The 24,886-nt window shown below is 32.1% G+C and overlaps 1 protein-coding gene across 9 annotated transcripts in view; it reads right to left on the bottom strand.

The window, feature by feature from the left end:
* LOC127738386 (malignant fibrous histiocytoma-amplified sequence 1 homolog) overlaps nucleotides 1–13,083 on the bottom strand; it is a 33,072-nt gene extending 19,989 nt beyond the window's left edge. For 3 of the 9 annotated variants that reach the window (XR_008000032.1, XM_052249617.1, XM_052249616.1), the window contains exon 1: nucleotides 9,813–10,051. The gene's annotated coding sequence lies outside the window, so the exon portion shown is untranslated. Of the gene's footprint in view, nucleotides 1–9,812; nucleotides 10,053–12,824 lie in introns of those variants that run through there. The other 6 variants (XM_052249608.1, XM_052249612.1, XM_052249606.1 and 3 more) reach the window with 4 other exon arrangements.
* Between the last annotated feature and the right edge of the window lie 11,803 nt (nucleotides 13,084–24,886).

The following is a 24,886-nucleotide window of genomic DNA, read 5'->3' as shown; positions in this document are numbered from 1 at the left end:
CATTTTGCTTTACATTCAATAAAAAAAAGTGTTAACAAAAATACCGAACTCTGAGGTAAATTCAAAAAATGGAGTCCATTATAATTGATAAAATTAAACGATCGACTTTATCAACCAACTTGGGACGAATGGAAAACAACTGTCATATCTCTGACTTTGTATAAGCATTTTCTGAAGAAAATGGTGGGTTAACCCTGGTTTTTAGGGGCATTAGCTGTCAAATTCACGTTCATCGATTTTACTCAAATTCTTAAATTCGACTTATTACATACTCAAACGCATATCCAAATTATAAAAAGTATAAAATAAACAATTCACGATGCATAAGACTCGATAGTATGCTCAGCATTTCGTGTGTATTTTAGTCTAGACGCCATCTAATTAACCATCGAGGTGACCTCCGAATACTGCCGACGGTCATATAACCCGATATAAACATAAACATACTATTAGATATAAATAGATTGCGAACTCGTGCAATTTGATTTTTCTAGGTCTGTTTGACTTCATATTATATGTTAAAAAAATATGTTAATAATAGTTTTTACCTGTATAAGAATGAGTTTTTCTAAATCAAATCAGTCAACCATATGGTTTACCCTTGTTTCACTTCCAATGTTTACATTCTTTTCCATTTAATAACTGAACACGTCTAGTTCATGCGTAACCCATCTCTAGCTATAGGGATCAATTAAAGTTCACATGAATACGGATTCAATGAGGTCGAATTATTCACTTGCAATTGAATAATTCATTAGCATTGTTTCTTTGCTTAATTTGGCAAAATTGAACCAAACTGGCTGTTAAAAGCGAATTGTTATTTCACTATTTCACTTTCATTACTGATTGAACAAAAAAAAATCATATTTTATTTTTTTGTATATCTCGTAGCTAATGCCCCTTTAATAGCTAGCTAAAAATCCACTTGTATGACAAGAAATGATCTTCTGTAGTATCATAAAACCAAACTGGATGCAGGCATTATATATGACAATAATCATTGACGATTAAGTGAGACGGTCTACTATAGTTATTTTACTTTGACTTGAGTTTATATGCTCCCGCAACTGAATTTTTATTCTGCTCTCAGTTTGATCATGACATGTTTATCAACGGTGATGAAGTAAAAGGAATATAAGTCGTTTTAGTACAATTTTAATAATATGAGCACGCAATTAAAAGAACAATTTGAAATTCAAGTTTCTTTTGTTCCAATTAGATAAATTAATCAATGCATCCATAGAAATACAATATTCTGATGGACTTTTTATATAATAGCCGAGAATAACAAAGGTTAACAAATATAGAATCAAGATAAAACTTCTAATATGGAATATCAGTTATAATCACTTTTGACAAACTGTCGATAACATACATTTATTTTCATTCCACTAAGCCGGTGATAAGCTAATCGGCAAACATCAATAATTATGATTGATTTTCAATTTTTACCTCCTGTACTTTACTGAGACAATAAAGTCAGTGTGTACTGCTTATTACTTTGTTTGATCTCATTTTATCGTCAAAGATCATATGTTGACCTCTCGAAGTATTTACGTTTGGTTTTTGTATATTGAAAGGTTGTTGTCTAGTTTACGCTTGCCTGACTTTTATGAGTCATGCAGTAAACTTTCAGGGATCACTTGGAACATAGGGGTCAAAGCAATCGATATTAACTGTATCAAGCAAAGCGCACACCAATGTAAGTAAAATGGGCCAGCTGAAGCCCACCTCCGGGTGCGGGATTTTTCTCGCTGTGTTGAAAACCCATTGATGGCCTTGGGCTGTTTTCTGCTCTTTGACCGGGATGTTGTCTCTTTGACACATTCCCCGTTTCCATTCTCAATTTTATTTTATACTATCTACTCATTGTAAGTCTCCGTATAATGATTGTATACCAACTTATGACTATTGTTGCTCAAGACATACTAGTTTTATAAAACTTTCCTACCTGTAAAATGTCAACACTGACAAAGTTCAGATCATTTTAGGTTAAAATATTTTTCAGCAAGCTTGTCTTAAAAAAAATCATTGACTTTTTCTACTTCTATAAATAATAGCAATTTTGTTCATTATCAATCACACGCATTTGAATTCGTTTCTTGGCGTACATGCATCTGTATCATCGGTGGTATTAAATGATGATAAGTAGATAATGTACAACTTAATGGCATTTCTACGTACATATTTCCAACCAAAACTCTTCCAAAATCAGTGCAATTCTTAATATTTTGTTGGTTTCCAAATATAGTGTGTAAATCCGGAGTAATTGCTTTAACTATAACATAATAACAGTTTACAAATAACTAAAGATTGAGCACACGACCCCCCCCCCTCCCCCCCCCCCAAAAAAAAACAAAAACAAAAACAAAACAGGTGGTTCAGGTGCTCCTGAGTGGTAAGGGTTCTTGCTTCAAACGTAGAACCCGTCGTTTTGCTCATAACAGGTAAAAAAGTCGATGACAAGTGTTGTTAAAATAGGCATTAATAAAATATGTATGAACAGTTTTTCATGCGATGTGGAAAAAAAATGTTGCACTAATTGACTCTAATTTGAACCATCTCAAATACATCAAGAGGCCCTTTCAGTAACTGACACGAATTAACTTTCGTATGACAATGGTGAATGAACATGACAACCTTTAAGGTTTTTTTCTTCAATATCCATATGAAATTGAATGTCATGTACTCAAACGCAGAAATAAATAAAGATAAATTAAAATTTAACATCATGCGTTTCATTAAAAACCCGAAATAAAAAATCAACACTGAACCATAAATATAGTGTGTGAATTACTCCAATCCTATACATTTTTTAGTAAATAAACATTACTTGGGCCAATACTTCATTTCACAGTAAATTTAAAAACGATTTTAACAAGTACCATTAAACAAATACATGACAAAGCAGATTGCACATTCAAGTATTTGAATTGTAATTAAGCAACGCAAAATTCTCTTTAATATATGTTTTACAAAGCCCTTTTGAAAACTGGAAAAGAGCACGGAAACCGATGTTTATTGACAAATATGTGTTTGATCAAGTTTTTGAAATGGTACTGAAAAGTATTTACAAACCATCGAAGAATTTATGTGATACCTCTAAAATTACTTGTTTTGTGACAAACTTGTGTTTACATTGAAAGAGAAAATGTACACATCGCCTAATGGTTTGTCAATCAAATCAAATGGTTACTGGGTAATTATGAACAACATTATATCCCTTGTAATTTATCAAATGTTTGGATTTACCAAAACGATAACTATCGAATAGATATGTGATTTATATGAAATTCTTACTTAAACAGCTTATACAAATAAACTTGTAATCTTCATATTTCAATAAGATATAAAGTAAAAAAAAAAATAGCCCAAGTTTTTAAAAGCTTTAAGTAAGGGTTCTTACGTTGATGGAAAAGTTAACAAAGCTGAATGATATACAATGTTTTATTTGAATAAATTGCCCTGCAGTTTACACGCCTTTAAGAGCTTTCCCTAAATATTTGACGCTCAAAATTCCAAAATGCTCTAAACGGATATTCTTATACATAATTTTTGTTACAGTATAAATCAGACCTTTGGTTTTCCCTTTTGTATTGTTTTACATTTTGTCAACCTGGGGTCTTTTAGCTTGCTATACAGTATGTTTTTGCTCACTGGCCGTGAGGTGACCTGTACTTGTCCACAAATTTGTCCTTTGACCTTTAATTGACAGTGGTCTTATTGGAAATCCTTCTACGTCTCCTACTTTTTTTACTTACTATGGAGTTTATTCTTTTCCCTTTCATAAAATGTATACCGCTTTCGTTATTTTGACTGAGTTTATCATTACCGAAATCATTCGTCTATAAATAAAGTTTTGAACTTGAACTTGAATTTGGGACAAACTTGGCTGACTTTAAAGTTGCACAAAATAATCGAGGTATACATCATATGCATGCGCCATCAACGCATATTCCAAGAACAACTGATAATATCTGTTTGTCGACTACCGTTTTACAGTATAGATAATACTTTTATATTATAGTTCACAAAAGGCTATCTTAATAAAATTACACGTTACAAAAACAGCAAGCATAGATAGCAGACTCATTTCGGGGGCATATGGTATGATGTGCACAGATTTGAGTTAGTATCATTGACGATCTAAGATCAAATTGTACATCACAAAAACAACAGACACATATAGCAGACTCATTCCGGAGGCCCATGATATGATGTGCACACATTTTAGTTAGTATTAAATAAAGGGTTCAATTGAAGATAACCTTCTGTAATATTTATGACGGAATATTTTAATATCTAGGGAATTATAAATTAAAGAATTCAAAGTACTCATACAACGTTCTTATGTTTAATATGGCACATTTATTTCTGTGAAAACTTTGATTTATTAATCTTGCTTTCACTCAAAAGGTATGAATGATTATAAAGAATGAAAATTAACTTCTTGAGTGCAACTTATTACATAATAAAACCTCACAAAATTACTGGTTAAACTCAAGCTTAAGAGCACTTTTATGTCGTGTTTTAAAAATATGTTGAAAATATGAAAACAATACAAATAAGTATAAACACTGCATAATCATCTTGAACACTGAAAAAATATCTTTTGAATAAATAGAAAAACAAGGTGTCTTCTCAATAGCACCATGATTCAGCAATCGAATTAGTTATTGGTTTCCTGTAGTTTTTCGTAATGCATGCAGTACAGAACCTACTAATTCAAAATTAATATTTATCACTGATAGCAGAGGTTCTTTATGAAAAATTACCACGAGTCATCGCCCGGGCGAATCGGTTTCCTTTTAGGAATCCAGATTAAATTCTGTAATGAAAGAATTTAATACCAATGGAACAATATGATGAAACATAAAAAATGTTCGATCAAAACACCTTTAGTAAATATATTGATCATCAGAATATGAATTTATATAAAATTTAATTCTGTACTTCATTACCTTGTAGATATTACTTATCAATGTATAGTTAAGTCTCTGGCCATTTCCAAAAAAAGATAATTGTTGACTCTTTGTGTGTCCATGTTTGTGCATATTAATTAAAGGTATTAAAACCAGATTTAATCTGTTGTACCAAAATTAACCTTGTGGCATTGGATATTCGGCTTTTTGTTCAATCTGGGAGGTTTTGAGTTCAATGTCTCATGTTAAACCACTGTTAACAAAAGATACATCTGACGTATTCAACTTATGATTTTTTATTCTTTCCCTTGACAGCAAACCAAATAAAGAATAAAGAATAAGAACTTGTTTATCGACTGTTTTCAATTTATTCAAAGTCATGATTATCTCAAGAACCGTATTTCTAATTCCCATGTGATTCCATCGAATAATGCAATTGTTCTATATATCTATATGCTTTGAACTACATTAGTAGATGGTATCTTGGAATTGTAATTAAATTTCTTAACGAGATTAAACTTACAATAATGCAATTTTAATTAAATTTCTTATATTTTTGTAAGTTATTTAGATTGTATGTAAATACAAGAAAATCACAAAGTCATGAAGGTCATCCTACGGTCCTTTGCGAATACAGCATTTGCAATTTAAATGATAATGATCTGTACCTAAAAAAAAATATTCTAGTAACCGAATGCATTTATACTTATTTGAAGTATAAGTTAGTATTCAAAGGGAATCAATCAAGTGTTTTCCCCACAAAATTTCAGCAAATTATGTGTTGATTATATTTCTGCAAACCTTTTTATTGACATTGCCAAGTTACTGTAATATAAGAACTTTTTATGGTTTTATCCAATTTGTTTTCGATTGTTGATTTGCTTTATTTTTTTTTTTTTTTTTTTTGGCATATTGAATCATTTGTAATATAAGGACCAATAACTCTAAATTTAATATGAATACATTTTAAGGACTGATAGAGATTAAAATCAAATTAAGTTGAACAGTTATTTTTTCCGAACTTAAGGTTGATCTCGGGAAACTATGAACATGGAGGTTAGGCGATTTTTTTTGTCGTTGTTTCTTCACCTTTTGACAGTTTACATTTTCTGAAGATTTAAAAGCTACTTTCTGAAGATTTAAAAGCTAATTTCTGAAGATGTAAAAGCTTATTTCTGAAGATGTAAAAGCAGTAATAATCTTATCCTGTTTGTAAAGTGAAGGAAGCACTTCTTCAAAGTGATACCTGCTAAAAATAAAAAAAACATCATTTTTTGGGAAGTCTCTTACCAAACTTTATTTAAAAAATCAAAAGACAGATTTGGGGTTCTGGTTAAGAATGGTCTTCCAAGACGACTGTCTTCTTATACCTTTTTTGTAAATACTTGCCAAAATTGCTATTTTGAGCTACATTTAGCACTTATTTAGTCATCTGTTTAGAAATAAGCAATTATTGTTTAGAACCTCAAAGTTCGAACATGGCGCTGTTATACCGTGAATTTAAAAGGGGCGGGGGGGGGGGGGGGGGGGGGGGGTGTTCCCCAAAAAAATAAGGGGAAATTGACCATATCTCTTTACAATCAAAAACGTCCATCAAAATCATGCCAGTACCAAAGAACAAACTAAATCTCCTAAAAATCACTGACTTCAAAACTGAACCGAAGACTTTCGTAACAACTCAACATTCAATTATAGACCCGAACAATCATTCAACGACATGTTTACTCAAAATAAAGCCAATATTAGCCTGAAATGAATGGATCTCAACAAAACGTTTTATCAATATACAATTCAAACATTACATCATTGTTTGAAATATATCGATAATTGATCTGCTCTTCAAAATCTTAATTTGTAAGAGACGGATTTTCTCAGAAGATTCGCAAATATTAGTCCAATTAGGTGGTTGAGAGAAACTAAAAACTAGTTTTGGCAACCAGATAAAGTTATTTACAACTTTAAAAAAAATATATTTGGACAGTTATAAAACTAAAGAAATTAATACCATTTCATAAAATACATCACCAGATTTTGATTCAGGAGACACCGTTTATTGAAAATTACTCTTTAGCATTATGTAAAAAAATCAAAAACTGCGTTTTCTAAGAAAAAACTGTGAAATGCAACACGGTTATTACTGATAACTTTCAAAATTTACGATGTTTTTATTATGCTTTAATTGTAAAATATTTGAACACTATTAAATAAAGGACTAATATGTTTGAATGCAAAGGACAGTTAACAGAATCCATGATCTCACACACACACACGTAAAGAATCACGGGCTTGAAACATACACAGAATATAGTACTGTCAGATTAAAAAAAAAGTTTATGGAGGGGGGTTGTAATTCCGAAAACAACAAAGCGAAATGTGAAACTGTTAATCGAAAGCAAAAAGATGTTATATAAATTCTTGACTTACAGAAACAAATGAACAAAGATAAACAATAACCAACAAATAGGAAGATAAAAAAACCTCTGGTTTATATAATATCAGTTTATAACATAGTCTTACTCGATTGTTCCGTAAATGAATAGCAGTTTTTTTGTGACACCGACCACCGGATGGGATTTAACTGCTTCAAATAATTGTAATTCACAAACGACAGGAGTACATACTAAGACTACAACATGGAGAAACTCTATGCAGTGTCAGTACAAAAAATAAATTGAAGTTGGTTTATTAGGAAATTCGTCAGAATAAAAATATTACAAGTTAATGGAACACAAGTCCTAAAGCCTGCATCGTTTGTTACATTTCGAGAAAAGTGATAACATTACATAATACAGAGTTGTAGTTTTTTTGGTTTTCATGATAGCTTTTTACCAAAATATTTTCTTGTAAACTTATAAAATAAAAAGCGTCCATGCAGGAGTATGCCAAACAAAGAAAAGTTCTATCTAGAATGGCGATTGTTTTCGGTCACCAGTTTTTCCACTTTTTTTCAGAATATCTTTATTGATTGTTGCCAAATTTTCTGTTTTAAAGACGATCATGGATTTAATCCTTAGCTGAAATTAGCCGGAATCACATATGCATCAAAAGTTTCGACCCTTTAGTTACAAATTTTTATTTCTTACGGTATTGCTATATTCGGTTTTCATGAACGATGCAATAATATTTGGTCGGTGAAAACATCCGGCGCAAATAGTTTGAAATTAAGTATGTTAAGAGTGGTTGTGGTCTAGTTTGATTCCAATTCATTGAGGGTTTATAAGAGTTAATGGACGAATACACACAGACATCATGGGAGCCACTAGCTGCTACAGTGACATTTAGTCAAGCGAGCTAGAAAAAACATTGCAGACTGTCTGTGGAATGTCATTCCAATATAGTACTTACAAAAACATTAAATTTACTAATACGAATGAAAAAGAAGACTTTACATTTATAATAAATTACATTTAAATTCGAATGGTTTAAATCTAAAATTAACTTTATGCTCAATTAAACATAGCTGATATATTTAAATTTGGAAATTTGATTAAATCGTTTAAAAGAAATCGTAAGCAATAAAAGTAGTGTTAGAATTTTGAATGAATTAAATTTGTACATCCTGTACAGTTTCTAATGTAAATCTTAACGAAACATCATTTCAGAAAAAAAATAAAATTTATTAACATATAGTCGTTATTGTCGATATAAAAAATGCGCTTCATTTAGTTCTTCCTATGAGGTTCCTTGGTTATTCACAACACTTCTCTGTCCAAGGGTTAAAAACGACCCGTTTCCTCTCCAGAGGTGTCTTAGTATTTGAGAATATCAAAATGAATAAGAAATAACAACAGGCAGCATAATCGTGTTACAAATATTACCATCAAATACCATTCTAGTGACCTGTGAACGACGGCGATTAATGGTATACCAGTGTCCGTAGTCCGAAACACGTCTCGCGATAAATTTGCTTGAACGGAACTTTGCAAAATCTTTACAAAAGTTTGGTTACACGAAGGTTCAATCCATTTCAATTTCGGAGACTTTTTCATAATACACACACGGATGGCACAGTTTGTTTTAATCATATTAACGAAGACGTGAACTAACGACAACCACTGAACCACAGGCTCCTGACTTGGTACGGGCAAATAAAGGATGTGGCGGGGTTAAACATGTGTGTGAGCGCTCAACCCTCCCCTAACATGGGCAGGTGTATTATTAAAGATTATTTACTAAATTGACATGTCTGCAAATATAGATCAAAATGAAACACAATTTATGAATCGCAAGAGAGGACATGCACATAACTTTTCAATATAGTTGTATAAACATTTGAGAACAGGCTATTTGCCCTTTGTCTATTTAATATATCTACATTTTGGATAGGAAATACTATTTATCAAAATCGGCAGAAACAAAAAATTGATAGAGATCGCAACCTATTTTTTGTGGTTTTCAATTGTTCATTACTGTACGATAGATACTCTGCTAAAATACACTGAATTCCTGCAATCAAACAGTGTCTCATCTACTAGGCTGATTAAAACTTAGTAAATAGATACAATATCTCTATGCTGTAATATTAAGTTCCAGGTTACGTTTTCTTGTTAAGAAAGGGATAAAATTGATTTACAGCGACACGAAAGTAACTAAATGGGAATATAGTAATATGTATAAGAAAAGGACCAACGTTTTAACATGTATATTTTGGACAATAAAGCATTAAATGGATTGACAAAAGTTAAAAAGTTATATAGTAGACTAGTTTAAATCAATTCTTTGGGTGACAAATTACTGTGTTGTCACAGCTATATCTATACATATCATTCAATAAAGGTGTCATATCAATGAATTTACCTGAGGGTACTTCAAAAGGGGGTAAATATTAATATTTTGGCCTATAATGAGATAAAATTTAGATTAATCTATAACAGTATATTAAAGACATACCTGTATTGTTTCAGCTTGTTAAGATCAATTCAATATTCAATATTATAGACGATCCCACATGTTGTAAAATATCAACAGTTAAAGCGCAAACGTGAATAAGATTGTCGTAACCAGGGAAGCTTTAAATGATCTATTTCACTGGGTATTGATCCACATAATTCGTTCAATGTCGCTATCATTACAACAAAATCTTCTCCTCGAACACTTCCTGTGCTGTGTTGTTACAACACGCAACTATTGTTGATCACCTGTCGCATTCCTAACCATTCCAATAATTAAACAGTCGAGAGAAATGTTTGTGTGTTTCATAGGCTAATTTGTGGTATGGCTTGGCATGAACTTTATCAAAATTCATGAATGTGTATTGTAATATATATCGCTGAATTTTCTTATCGTTGAAATTTTGTTATGGGGACCCTATCAATTAACTAAGTATATGATAAATAATCTTATTCAAATTATGATAATGTTTAAGGTAACTATACCAGGATATTCTAATTAATCATTCCATGTATACAATATACATTGAATGTACTTATTATTTGCTCTGTTGTAAACATTTTATTATTTACTTTGATTCTGTACTTTGATAGGTTTTTTCATCGGAAGTGCATTTATGATTAATTCATGGAATTTGATCCATTGTTCATACATAACTTGGCAAACCAATCTATCTTGTATATGAAGATCTTTACAAACATTAATTTATTCCTGGAACGAATTGGCGTAAAGAGCGTCAAAATGTTAAGAAAAGCAGGATTAACATTTTCAAACTACATTTTAAAAAAATATTTGAATATGTTCTGACCCCAATCTATTACAAATCTGTTCTTTTTCGTGTTTGATATATTAATACTAATAAGTTCAACTGATACTTACATTAATATGACCCATTTGTTGTCTGTGGAAATACGTAAGTAAAGATGTATCTTTCCTTGTCTTTATAGTTATTTTAATGCAATGATGTGTTTATTTTTAGATTTAATTAAGGGTTAAGGATGATCATTTGATAGATATATGCTGTTATATTTTTTCATTGCACTGCATTTATGTACCAATATTTTAATATTTGCATTCGTTCTATTCCGCAACGATTTCGATTTTTCAATTATTTTACAGAAAGTTAATCATTGTAATGTTTCCCAATACTCAATGCCATACATTTTGTTTTATTTGGATTATACGAAACCAGCTTCAATTATTGAAAGTATGCACAGACTGTATTTATTCAGTTTTTCAATAATTTTCGATTTCATATAATCATCATCAGGACCGTGTCCGAGATCACAAATTTGAGGCCAAAAATGTAAAATGTTTGCGTAAAACAAAGGGAGAGCAGAGACACAGGGGTAATTAAAATATCAAAGTGGAAAAAGGCAGACCGTAACTTGACCACGAAAGAAAGACGAACCGACAAACAACAGTCCACAAAACACTTATCCCTATACAGAAAACTAAAAATTGAACAACATGAACGTCACTAAAAACCGAAGTGAACTCTTATCAAGTGAGTCGTATGCTCTGGAAGGATCAGCAGTTCCCTTTCCATTAGTGACAACACGTTTTCTGCATATTTTTTTTAGTCTGAGGATGAAAATCATGACCAAAAACCGTTGCGTGACCAAGTGTATGCATATTTACGGCTTGGTATGAACACAAGGTACGGTTAATATTCCTCTCCCATTTCCTGTTGACGATAGTAGCAAACATTTTCTGTATAGAAAATTACAACCATCACTTGAAGCAAATTTTACCTATTGTTGAATGATTTTTCTCTCAGGAATATTTTTTACAAAACTTCGCATAAGTGGTCTTGAAAGAGAAAATGGTCGTTACATTAAAATTCCTCTAGAACAAAGACGGTGCAAAACCTGCAAAGTCATCGAAGATGAATTTCATTTTATTCTGAATTGCAAGGTAAACCAGAATACCAGACAAAATCTATTTAATGATAGACAATTAGATAATGAACATTTCATTCATTTCCCTGATGAACAAAAATTGTTTTATGTATTAAATCCGGCATTCCTTAGACATGCTAGAGTTATTGGCTTCTTTTTTAAAAGGGTCATTAGAACTGAGGGCAGAAGTCATATTGTAACATGGCCAAAGCCTATTAAATATAATTGTAATATTGTAAATCTACCACTTATGTTTTTTGTATTCTGTTTTGTTTTCATTTTGTTATTTATTGTTTGTTTAAATTTGTATTGCCACAAATATCTGTAAATGTTTCGTGACAATAAAATTGATTTGAATTGATTGGTTATTTCATAATTTTGCAACAAACTACTTTCTAGAAATCGTTGATTGCTGTAGCTATTTTTTTTCCAAGAAAAATGTACTCCCATATTAAGCTTTTTACAAAATTAAAAAACTCATGCATGTTTAAACATAATGGCAAAGGATATTCATTATGTTTGTTAAATATTATTATTATTTTGGTGTCTCGGATCTAGATTGACATATTATTCTTAGGTGTTAGAAAGTCCCCTGCTAAGATTGTTTCTAATTTTGCAACTAGAATTAATCTTTTAAGAAATTTGATACACAATATGATTGATTCTAGACACATATTTTGGTTATATGATCCGTCTTTAGAATAGGTTTATATTATTATCTGAAAAGCATGATACACGTACAATAGATGCAATCTTACTCAAAATACACGAAAAAGACTACAGTTTCAATATTAGTTTTAAGATATACAAAATTATAAAAAAAGATAAGATCCGTGTTTAGATATATAGAATTATAAAAAGATATGATCAACGAAATTTTATGTAATATCAACACAATTTGAAACAAAATGTTATCTAATATCAACACAATTTGAAACAAAATGTTATCCAAATCGTTTAATATTACTTGGGATTTTAAATTCGAAAGAAATCTCATTGATAAATGTATCAATTTGATTGATTAGTGTTTCAATATGTTATAATAGCAAAGTATTATGTGCTAAAATGATGTAAATAGATTCTTGAGTGTACTTTATAAAAAGCTACGTACCTTTGAGAATACGGATCTAAGTATGTTCCTCTTGTCAACGATGTGTTTCCTTTCTTTAATGTATTCGTCTTGAATTAATCTTAAACTAAGTAACGATTAGGGACCAAAAACATTTTTTATTGACAAATTATCACACATTTTCCGCGAAAATTGGAAAGAAATCGAAAAACATCCGCAACTATCCAAGATCTTTCCAGAGCCACCGGCACTGGCTTTCCGTAGGCCCAAAAGCATTAAAAACTTGGCGATGAGAGCCGATGTATCCTCTAAACTAGGCTCTTTGTCAGCGGACTGTTGCAAGGGTTGTGGAAACAAATGATGTCTGACTTGCAAGCAAATACTGAATACCCAGACTTTTACAGCCGATTTCAATGAGTGTGTAGTAAAAGGTAATATCTTTGGTTAGCTTGCTTGCTAGCTGAACCATGAATCATTATTAGGTTAGGTAAACTACCCTCCTGTATGAGTAGACTAGTCCCACAGGTAACCAATTCTATCTGTCTGTCGGACAAGTCTACTCAAAAAGGAGGGTAGTTTACCTAACCTAATAATTACTTCACGGTTCAGCTAGCAAGCAAGCTAACCAAAAGATATTACCTTTTCCTGCACACTCATTGAAATCGGCTGTAACAGTCACTCCACTCGTACGAAATACACCATCTTTTGCAACGTAACTCGCAAAACTACAAATACTGTGTATCTCCTACAGTGTAAATGTGGTAAACAGTATGTTTGTGAGTCAGAACAGCCATTTCACAAAGCATGAACGGCCATTGTAGTGACTATGAATGTAAGCCAGACCTTCCTCTCAATCGACATTTGAGATCCCCTGTCACACTAAGGCAGATCTCAATCGACTGACTATTACAACCATTTACCACAACAATGCTTGGTCTAGGTAGGATAGAATCACTTGGGGAAGATTTTGAATAAGAGAATTAAAAACGTTGGCACCAAATGGGATTATTGAAAAGGCGTAGTTCAAATCGCACATGCTTACCATCGCAGCTGGATGAATGATTTATGAAAAACAAAACGATACTGTACACAATAAAACAATTATATATACGCCTAAAAAAGTGTACAAAACAACACCAAAATTAAAAAGGAAACAATAAATACAACTAACAATACCATTGCCGAATGTATTTATTCATATACATGTATCAATTTGATTGATTATTATTTCTATATGTTATAATAATACGCGGCAAATTGGTAAATCCGTGTAAGTTTCTTATGTTTCTTTAATACTTTATTTGAAAACTAGTACAGGATAGACTTTCTGTCAAAAATTATTATCAAGCTCCAAGAATTATAAAGTTATACAGACAAACAATAGTCTTCACAGCACTGTAATTCTAATCCCATAACTCAAGTATTTATATATCCCTGGCTTTCAAGATTTTGGGTATGATGGTTTCTAAAGGTACACACAGAAAGGCGGACCTCGGACCGACCATATTTATAAAGTGTTATTTTCATTACATTAGACCTAACGATTGAGCAAAATTAACGTCACCAAAAATCTTGGAGTTAACGCGGGTAATTCGAAAATCCCGGATATCCCAGCTTTGTAGGTTTATTGGAAAGTTATAAAGTCATATCGAGCTAAACAGTTTCGCCCTTTGGAAATTTCTTAGCTGATACAAAATCGTTTTACATTGTGCACTTTGAGCCGTAAAGGTAGCGTCACAATGCTAAGAGTAGACAGCTTATTTTGAAAACAAATCTAAATAGCTGATTACTTTAAAGATATTTGTTTTAGAATTACCTATCCATTTCAACACATTTCAGCATTGTTCCTTACTGGAAGTCAATAGTACTTTTATCTCCTGAAAACGTTAACACTTCACCGGCATTTACAGAGAAAACTTCCCATGTTATTCATCAACATTAGCATTTTACAGTAACGAAAATCACTTGAATTACACCTGCATATTCATGTAAAAATAAGAAGATTTGGTACGATTGCCAGTGAGACAACTATCCAGCAGAAAGTAAATGTTGTATATATAAGCAACTATATCTCAGCGTACGGCCTTCAACAATGAGCAAAACCCATACAGTATAGTTAGGCAAGACAAAATGTAAACCAATTCAAACAAGTATGATTATCGTACAAAAAAAATCAACTAAAACATATAGGATAGACAGCAACTACCGACAACTGTTGGATTACAAGCTCCTGAATTTGGACAGGTACATACAAAATGTGGCGGGATTAAACATGCTTGCGAGGACTCCCCTCTCCCGCATCCTTAATCTAAGATTGTGGTGTAACAGCACAACATAAGAATAAACCATAAAACCATTATAAAGGGGATCGAAGCAAAAGTTCCACACAAAGCATGGTCTATTTCAATATCGAATTAGTGGCTTAATTTATAGCCTAAGACTCATTTGTGGTGTTCCTCGTCATAACAGCCATGGATTTATTATCGACATTTACCTACTTTCAAAAAGTCATCAAAATGTGACTTTTGTTTTTAAATTAAGTCATTACAAATTTTATTTACACATTTCACACCTGAATAAATTCTAAATTGATCTTTTGTTAATCAATTTAGAACAACCTTTATGTGCAAGATTCAAATGTCCAATTTACTGCGGTACTACAAATTACAGCTTCCGATATTTTCTTTGTTGTATTAGTACTCATAATTTGTACCCAATTATAAAGAAAGAAAAAAACCCAATTTAAGCGGTTTCAGTGTAAAAGCGCATTAAAAATATTTTTCCAATATATTCATTATAAAGAGCTGAAAAGGGTGTTTCGACCCATGTCAACAAGTACAGCTTTTAAAACAGATAAATCAAATCAGGGTGTTGCATTGTTTCGTTTTTGTCTTACATTGCACAGTAAGTTTCCTACTCATCAGGTTTTCTGTAAGCTTCAAGGCTGGCCTGTATCACGTATAGTTATGATTGAAAGAATGAAAAGTAATACCGTACGAGATAATAAATGCTTGGTTGAATATCAGTAGTAAACATCTGGGGTACGTAAAGCAGAGAGAATTAAAAACAAAGCATTGAATGTTAAAATAAGAATACTAAATATTTTTGCCAGAGAAATAAGTCATTTTATTGTTATGAGGCAAATATTGTCTACTGGGCACTATGACAGTCGATTCATTTTCTTTAATTTTATATATCTGTAAATGAAAACTTCTTCGTCACACTGACAAATAAAGAATATCAGTATTAACTTTTATTAATTGCCGAACGCATTGGTATCTTTTCCAAAGTATTTTTAATGACATTGTAATAGCTATTCAAAAGTAGATACTTTACTTTCATATGAAGTGTCCTTTTGTACTAAACTTCATGGGTAAGAATGAAATGGTCAGTTGAAATAACTTCAAGGCAAATTCAAAGAGGGAGAGTCCATAAAACCTAACAAGTATTATAAAAAATAAAAAGATGTTGTATGATTGACCAACGAGACAACTTTATACGTTGTTATGTTTGTTTTTAATCCGATAACAATTAATGTTTTTTTGTAATCAATTGATAGTTAAAACATATATGAAAATGTTTTCATTTGTATTAGTTTTCCTTCAGAACATCTCAGTCACTTCGAACGTAGCAAATACGATATGGTTTACTTCGTTTTACTGCAACGCGGTAATTTTTATGGTAATACGAAAGGTCCCCTTGGTTATACCGCTCCCTATGCATAATGCATCCTTCGCTGTTTCAATTTTTGGATCTCAGTGTACTTGATGAAAGTAAATTCAAAAATGTTTCAATGAATCAGAAAAAAAACATGCTTCACTTTGATTTTCTGCTACTGGGTGGTTGCCGTTGGAAATGCACTGTAATTTAGCTGTATATCATCTGCAATTAGTCAATGTATCGGTTCGAAAGCTGCTCGATGATTTTGAAGAAATTTAAGTATTAAATGGAACAAAGTCTTTGTGATCACAAATTGCACAATACAAGGAACTAATTTGAATGTCTACATCACGAATATTTAGAAGTCTTTAACGAATTCTAAATTTCCAGATGGCGATTTAATACAAATTTGTCAAAACTAATTTTCACTGGTTACGAGTGCTCTCAAATGTACTCTTTATTACTGTTTTCTTTTTGTTAGCTGTTGTTTGTCTTTCGTACCGGACAGGTGATTCGTGTCATTTCTAACTGAATTTTACGGTTTCTTCTTGTGTTGTGCTGTTGTTCCACAACACCAGATCAAAAGAAGGGGCTCTTATAGCTGACAATACGGTATAAGTTTTGCTCAGCTTCAAGACCATATGGTGATTTGTAAGTGGTTACATTAGAATTTGCGGACACTTCCCGAGCGCCTTAAACCACTCCTGGTTTTTTTGGTAAGCATCCTATTGCTCAGTATTTAGTTTTCTATGCAGTCACGCTTTTGTAGTCTATTGTTTTTTTTTTCATTCGTCGTTTTACGGTTTTTGCCATGGTGTTGTTGGTTTTTCTTCGTCTTGTGATTTTTATTGTCCTTTTGGTGGATTTTTTTTTCTATTTTGTTTTTTTACCATAACAGATAATAAAATGTAATTGTTATATAAAAGTTTACTTTGTTAGTGAAATAATTATCAAAGTCATACTGTTAACATAAAGATTTAGCCAGTTGTACAATTATTTTTGTGCCCGTATGTGTATCCCCCAGAACATATGTAATATAAAACAGCACTAATGAATTCGACGGTAGAAAGTCGTCTCCAGCTGACTCCATTCAGCGAATAGGGATTAGGGGACAATTATCAAAGATGAAAGTAGCTGTAAAATCTTCAAATCGTGATGAATGGTTTGACAACGATTTAATTATTAACGATTGTTTCAATCGCAAGATCAACGATATATGCTTTATCACTTTGACATAACGGTACTTTGAATTTCAGCAGATTGTGGTGAATTTTGTGATTCTGTTTTATATATTGGCACAATTGTAATATATAATTCCACGTTTTGTTTGTGTCTTGGCTTCCAGGATTATAAATGTATATAGAACTTGTAACTGATTGTCATGTAAAGAAGAATCGTTTGGCTCTGTAAAACATGTTCATTCTTGCTGTTCTCAAAAAACAAAAATCCGCGTTATAAGTGAGCAAGATACTATTTGGTTGGATAACACAGATTTGTAGGTTTGTTGAAATTTTAAAAAAGTCACCATTGGCATGGTCAAATTTGTTATTTCCTTTCGTTTGTGGTCCTGGTGTGCTGTCGTAAATTCATGGGAGGTGTCCGTTATTATTCTTTACATGTTGTTATGTACTATTATATTATTTATTTATGTATTTCTCTGTGCTGAGTGTTCTTGCGTTTGTTTGTACTGTATTCCTATCACGTAGTGTTGTCATTTTAGCGGTATTTTTAACATTGCCATATAAGCGGGAGGTTTGGCTAGCCATAAAACCAGGTTCAACCCACTATTTTTTCTTAAAATGTCCTGTACCAAGTCAGGAATATGGCAGTTGTTATCAGACAGTCCGTTTCTATGTATGTTGGCGTTTTTGCTTTTGTTGTAGTTCAGTGTTTCTGTTGTTCCGTTGTTTTCATCTTATAGTTGATGTGTTTCCCTCGGTTTTAGTTTGTTACCCGGATTTGTTTTTGCCTAATCGAATTATGACTATTGAACAGCGGTATACTACTGTTGCCTTTATTTACAATTTCCCCCTTCATTTTTCCTGGAAACATCTAATATGATAGAAATAATAGTTTTACATTGTGTGTTCTTAGCTGTTATAGTAGAATCCTTATAATGCTTCAAGTGGAACATTTTTGTTGGCATGTTATAAACTAATCAACATAACTTTTTAGATGTTTTGGTTTTCAATGCTGTTGAACTTCCTAATTGAGTCAGCCACCCAATTGTGTTTGAATTGAGTGCAACTGGTGAGTCTTGAGAAGATGAAACGCACATTTGGCGTACACAATTATAAGCTTGGTATCTTTGATGAGTTTTTGTGTTAACTCATTAAGTTTAATTCATTTTTTTTTCTAAAATTACTCACCATTTCAATACATATGAACGATTGATGGTTGTAATGTTCCCTTTCTGAAAGATAATATTACTTTTATCCCCCCAAATCGTAAACTGCTACTGGAATTGATAGAGAATAACCATGCTATCAATTAACATCAATGGTTATGATATTTAAAACTCATCAATTACACCTGAATATTTATTGTTTATTTCAACATCGAATTAATGACTTAATTGACTATAGTTTCATTTATGAAGTTCCTCGATACAACAGCGATGGGTTCATGCCATCGACATTTACCCAGTTTCAACAAGTCTTTCAAATGAGTCTATGTTTCAACATGAAGTCATTACAAATCGTATTTGCACATTTCACACCTGAATACATTCTTAAATGATGTTATTTAAACCATTATCTGCAATTTTAACAATCTTTCATACTACACCATATTGGTGAATATTAGATTCAAATGCTCGACCCAATTTACGTCGGTACTTCAAACTGCACTGTTTTCGCTATGTCATGGTTATATCAGTAATCTTAATTTGTATCCAATTATTGTCAGAAATTGTGTTTAGGTGCTCTTAGCGAAAATGCGAGAGGACGTCACTAATGTTGTTATAACTTGTGTCCAATCCCTTTTGCTACTTTTGCAAATAAAATATGTTTTAACTAAACTGTAAATGCGTTTTATAAGCAATTGTTCAATACATTCATATTTAAAGGCCCTATAAAAGGCGTTTCGATCCATGTCAGCAAGTACAGCTATTGAAACAGATGATTCAAATCAATTTAATGCTTTATTTCCTCTCTTTTGGTGGATCTATTAGTTTCATTAATTTATATTTACATTCACTACTAAAGAATATTTATGATAACCTTTCTTTTGTTTGATTACCAAGCTAATGGTTGTCTCTGCAAATGTATTTTCTTATATCTTTCACTTAAAAAATGAGATATGTACTACAATTAAAATATGTTAGCAAAATTAGCGCTTACAAAAGTATATACTCCAATTACATGTACTAAACTCACCTTTTTTATTTGCATTTTGAGTTGCTGTTTGATTGAAATGAAAACCCAATCCCCAGAGAGAGAGAGAGAGAAAGACGGAGAGATTACTATGTAAGAATATGTTAACAGTGCAGTTGTAACATTCATAATTACATGTGTAAATGTTTCATATATATATTGCTTTTCCTACCGAAAATTTCACTTCGGATGTAGAAAATAAAACTGGTACAGTTTACTTCGTTTGACTACATTTGGGACCCTTTTGCAGTAAAACAACATATCCCTTAGGTTATACACCTCCTCGTGCGTTTTGCATTTTTCGCTCTTGCAATTTTTGAATCTGAGTTATCCTGACGAATGTAAATCCAGAAATTCTTCGGGAAAGCAATAAAATGTATTTCTGATAGGTTTGAGACTTTTAAATATAAGATTTTAAATAATAAGTCATATTTTCATTTGAGTACTTTGTGGTTGCATGTGTACTGTGTTCCAAATATGAGTGTTATATTTCTCTTTGCTCCCATTATAACTGCACATAATTCAGGCCTTACTTCACCTTTTGTCACAGGCAGCATATTGTACGAACATATTTATTTACTCTACATTGTAAAGAAACACTTCTACACAAAAATTCAATTCACATTTTATAAAAAAAACTACTATTATAATTTTAGATGATTTGACTTTTTCCAAATGCGTTGGTATGTATCAATAACTTGATAACAAATTTCATTTATGTATGTTCTGTTTCTTAAGTCCTGCGTTTTACTTAACAAATATTTTCGTAGTTACAGGATTTCAGTTTGTCCAGAATGACATGTAAACTGTGGTTCTTTTATCAATTAACTAGGATTAAAAAGCTTGAGTTGTGTGTTAATGTTTCTGCTCATGTTTATTGAAGGTTGCACATTTTGTTAGGTTAAGTTTAGAGCTTTCCTTTCAGCAACATGCTCACTATCGTGACGTATACTAAGTATGTACGTATCTAGAAATTGTGTGTCAATTAGGACAGATCGATAACTATATTTGCGAAAAAAAAGAGAAATGATTTTAGCTTTCTCATTAATTGCTTTTCCGTACTTTGATGAAACAATCCAGCAGCGCCTGAATATGGAGTATTTGTTTTGCTGTGCATGTCCTGATGATTTTATGTCATGGATGGATACCACATATCCTTTGATTTTCTATTATATTCTCCGATGTTGCGTTTTTTATCATTATTTATCTAACAGAAGGTTGTTGATTACAATGAAGCTATTTAAGCAAGAGTTCCTAGAATAAAAAGTTGAAGCATCCCTTCGAAAGTTTAACATTTGAGGCAACAGTTGTTTATTGATGTTCAAACCTCAAGAATGCATTAGGATGATACACATCAAGGAAAAAACAAAATCTTAGGGAATCGTATGCACTCCGAAAAGGAGCGAGACCGGTTGCATTGGCAGGGTATGGGTAAATCTGCTCATCTTTCCCCCGATAGTGATATCAACGAATGAAAATTAATATCGAATGCGTTCCTTCCATGATCAACATGGGTGCCATGTGAGGATCAGAACCGTCTTACCCTTCCAGAGCACATGAAATCTACCCTGTTTTGTTGAGTTCGTGTTGCTCAGACCTTTTTTGGTGCCATGGTGTAATCGGTTTTTAACGACTTATTATTTCTTATTGTTATTTTGGTTTCTTTGTCCTCTTTTTCATCATTTCAGATAATAAAAGCTAATTGTTATATCAAAGTTTATTTTGTTGAGCAATTAATTAATGCATTCAAAGGATTTACAGAAAGATTTTGTCAGTTGTTGTACTGTGGATTCATTATTATTCGTTGGATACCAATTTTCGTGGGTTTCGTGGGTACCGGTGAACCACGAATTCAAATGTTCAACGAACTACAAATTTACTATAGGCTTTGTATGCAGAGATTGGCAAAACCACGAAATCAAATATCCACGAAAATGCAAGTTTTCCTCAATCCACGAAAATTGATACCCACGAAAATAAATGAATCCACAGTATATAGAAAGATAGATAAAGATGAATTCTATTTCCATAAGAGGATCCATTATTGGCAAAATCAGAACAATGATTAGAACATTAAACATTTACAATATCGATAATACAAAAGAAAGACAGCTCAAACATGGATAAACATGGTTTGATAATATAACCATGTAAACCATAATGTTCAGTTGACCATGCAGCTGAAGAGTATCATTTCCATTATGAAATAAGCTATCAGATCTGAATACTTAAGCACTTTCGAATACACTTATACACAAATGCTCAAAAAATCATTATCTAGTCCTATTCGTGGCTGATGCACACGGACAAGAATATTAAACAGTTATCCAAATGAAAGAGTAACTAAGGTCATGTGCTCAAAGGACATTCTAATATATAATGCTGAAATGTAGTGCAAAAACTATTAGGATTTGGATGCAACCTCTACAACAACTGCTCTCAATGCCTTGAGAAAAAAAAGTCATAACAAAATAATGAAAGAACATATTTCAAACAATATATCCTTATTTTCATTATTCATTAACCAAATATCCATTCAACAAACAATCGTACAACTGTACTACTCTTCTTGCCAACTTTATTTTTATTCATATGAGGCTGAATTGATACAGGAACTTCTTAGAAAGAAAGAAAAGAAGTAAGCAGTATCCTTTAACTTCACATTCCGCTATATAGATGATGTTCTCTCACTAAATAATTCACAATTTGGTGATTATGTTGAACGCATCTATCCCATCAAACTTGAGATAAAGAATACAACAGATACAGTTAAGTACGCATACTATCTTGACTTACATCTAGAAATAGACAATGAGGGTCGGTTGAAAACAAACCTTTACGACAAAAGAGATGACTTCAGCTTCCCAATTGTGAACTTCTATGTAGCAACATTGCAGTAGCGCCTGCATACGGAGTATATATCTCCCAGTTGATACGATATTCCAGGGCTTGTGTCTCCTATTATGATTTCCTTGATAGAGGGTTGTTGCTCACAAGGAAGCTACTAAATCAATAGTTCCAAGTGGTGAAGTTGCAATCATCCCTTCGTAAATTTTATGGATCACGAGTTGGTTGACCGTTAAGGAATATCTGTTTCACAGATGACGACGGATATGTTCCAATTGTCGTATCTACAATTTCGCCCCCTTTCCACTGAATGTGACCTACCGAATTAGATATATCACCGGGTTTGTACTTAAATGAGCAACACGACGGGTGCCATATGTGGAGCAGGAATTGCCTACCCTTCCAGAGCACCTGAGATCACCCCCAGTTTGTGGTTTGGGTTCGTGTTGCTCAGTCTTTTGTTTTCTTTGTTGTTTTGTGTACTGTTGTTTGTCTGTTTGTTTTTTTTCTTTTTTAGCCATGGCGTTGTCAGTTTATTTTCGACTTATGAGTTTGAATGTCCCTTTGGTATCCTTCACCTCTCTTTGTAGTCAACTTATCAAAGTTAGCACAATATTTCCTAGCACACATAAATCGTTTCCTTCTCTCATTATTCAGTGAAGTTCAATTAAGAAGAATATTCAATTCATCTTCAACTTCAGAGCTTGACCACCTGGGACAACATCTGTCGTGTCGAGGAATACCCTGATATATCCTCTTTTGTCAATTTTTATCTATATATACATATATGTTTTTGTTTCTTAGATATTTTCTCGAAAATTTGTATAGGATAAAGTTTATGTCGGAAATTATTATTGTACCTTCCAGAATTATAAATTTATAGAGAACTTAAAATTGACTGCCATGTATGTGGAAATCATTTGGTTTGGGAAAACAAGTTCACTTCCGCTGTTTTCTCAAGAAAATCTGTGTGGAAGATAATATTTGGTTGGATTTGTAAGTTCGTTAACATTTTTATCGTTACATTGGCCATGGTTAATTTGTTATTTCCTTTGTTACAATTCCCCTTCATTTAGCATGGAAAAATTTAAGACAATACAAACAATCTTTTTTTATTTGTTTTACTTTAGCGAGAATGCATACAGAAGACACATTTTGTTGACATGTGATAAACAAATCAACATAACTTTTCATACGCTTTGGTTTTCAATGCTGTTCAACTTTCTAATTGATTTGGCCTTCCAATTATTTTGATTCGAGCGCCACTTATGAGTCTTGCGAAGACGGAACGTGCGTCTGGCGTACACAATCAAGCCTGGTATATTTGATGAGTTTTTGTTTGAGCAACTGTTTAAGTTTAACTCAAGTTGTTTTGCTAGATTTGCTCTTCATTTCATACATCGAGCGATTTTCCCCTTTATGGAAGTAAATTTATCACTAACCCCCAAAACAAAAACTGATACTGGTATTGATAGAGAATCTCAAAGTTATCAATAAACATCATTTTTTACGATATTGAAAAAAAATACATTTTCATATTTATTGTTTATTTTAACATCGAATTAATGTCTTAATTGACTATAGTTTTATTTGTGATGTTTCTCGATACAACAGCAATGGATTCATGACATCGATATTTACCCAGTTTCAACAAGTCATTTAAATGAGACTGTGTTACAACATTAAGTCATTACAAATCTTATTTACACATTTCACACTTGAATACATTCTTAAATGATCTTATGTAAATCAATTTTAACAACCTTTATTCATATTACGATACAGTGATGAATCAAAGATTTAAATTCCAAACCCAATTTACGGTGGTATTTCAAATTGTACAGTTCCGATATTACATTCTTATAACAATAATCATGATGTGTATCCAATTATTTACAGAACAAAATAGTTTATGCGCTCTCAATGTACAATAGCTTACCCCCAGTTTTTGGTTAGGGTTCGTGTTGCTCGGTCTTTAGTTTTCTATGTTGTGATTTGTTTGTCTGTTTGTCTTTTTCTTTTTTATCCATGGCGTTGTTAGTTTATTTTCGACTAATGAGTTTGAATGTCCCTCTGGTATCTTTCGCCTCTCTCTTTTAATAAACAATTCATCAATGCATCATTTAAGAGCGGTAAAAGTAGTTTCGAACCATGTCAATAAGTACAGCTTTTAAAACAAATAATTCAAGTCAGGTTGCTACTTTGTACCGTTTTGGATACATT

The sequence above is a fragment of the Mytilus californianus genome, unplaced genomic scaffold (assembly GCF_021869535.1).
Source record: "Mytilus californianus isolate M0D057914Y unplaced genomic scaffold, xbMytCali1.0.p SCAF_4, whole genome shotgun sequence".
Classification (NCBI taxonomy): domain Eukaryota; kingdom Metazoa; phylum Mollusca; class Bivalvia; order Mytilida; family Mytilidae; genus Mytilus; species Mytilus californianus.
This window is presented reverse-complemented; position numbering and strand designations above follow the sequence as displayed.